This window comes from Propithecus coquereli, unplaced genomic scaffold, assembly GCF_000956105.1.
Source record: "Propithecus coquereli isolate 6110/MARCELLA unplaced genomic scaffold, Pcoq_1.0 Scaffold130, whole genome shotgun sequence".
NCBI classification, from domain to species: Eukaryota; Metazoa; Chordata; class Mammalia; order Primates; family Indriidae; genus Propithecus; species Propithecus coquereli.
Window position 1 is genome coordinate 2,219,898 of NW_012137192.1, and position 927 is coordinate 2,220,824.

Consider the following 927-nt stretch of genomic DNA (forward strand, 5'->3'; position numbering starts at 1 on the left):
AAGTTATACAGAGAAACAGCAGGAGTGAGAAGGAAAACTAAGGACAGAAATGAGAAGATAATAGCATATCTCTAGAACTTTGCAAATCACTGATGTATACTTCTGGGCACTTACTAATGTTGGAAGATAAGTTGAGGTATATTGTGGGAGTTATTGGTTTTAAAAGGAGGGGCCATGAAGGAGAGCGTCAAGTTAATTAGGTGGTTTGAGGAAATTAAAAGTGTCTCTATGCTTTCCCATTATTTTCTCCTTTCAGAAATAAAACTAGGAGGGAGGGACACTTGAATTCAGCTGTACTATTAGAAGTAAACCAAGAAAGTCAAAGTGAATTAAAACATACCTAACCACGTGGATCCTGTAGTGTAGAGAGTGATCCATGAATTTTAGATTTTTAGTTTGGGCTTTAAGGAATAGTTGTTTAAATATATTCAGTTTAAGAATAAAATTTTAGTCTTTTAAGGTTGAGTGAGTTGGCTCATACCTATAATCCTAGTACTTTGGGAGGCCAAGGTGGCAGGATTGCTTGAGGCCAGAAGTTCAAGACCAGCCTGAGCAACACAGCGAGACCCCTTCTCTGCAAAAAATAAAAGAATTAGCCAGGTGTGGTGGCACTCACCAGTAGTCTCAGCTACTCTGGAGGCTAAGGCAGGAGGATCACTTGAGCTCAGGAGTTCCAGATTCTGCATTGAGCTGTGATGACACCCACTGAACTGTAGCCTGGGTGACAGAGCAAGAACCTGTCTCGAAAAAAAAAAACCTCAGTCTTTTGAAAGATTCTAGCATTGTTGTACATCTAAATTGTTTCATGGAAACTTAAGAGTTTCATTGACTAGAAAATAAGGGTTACTAGTCTTGTTTTATAGGCGTTGTTAAGCCTTTCTAATGCACTTTTGAGGAACATTCTTTGAGGTCACAGTGATTAAATCA

General features: G+C 38.8%; 1 protein-coding gene across 1 annotated transcript in view; it reads left to right on the forward strand.

Moving 5' to 3' along the window:
• FSD1L (fibronectin type III and SPRY domain containing 1-like) overlaps positions 1 to 927 on the forward strand; it is a 72,756-nt gene that overhangs the window by 5,428 nt on the left and 66,401 nt on the right. The window lies entirely within an intron of this gene.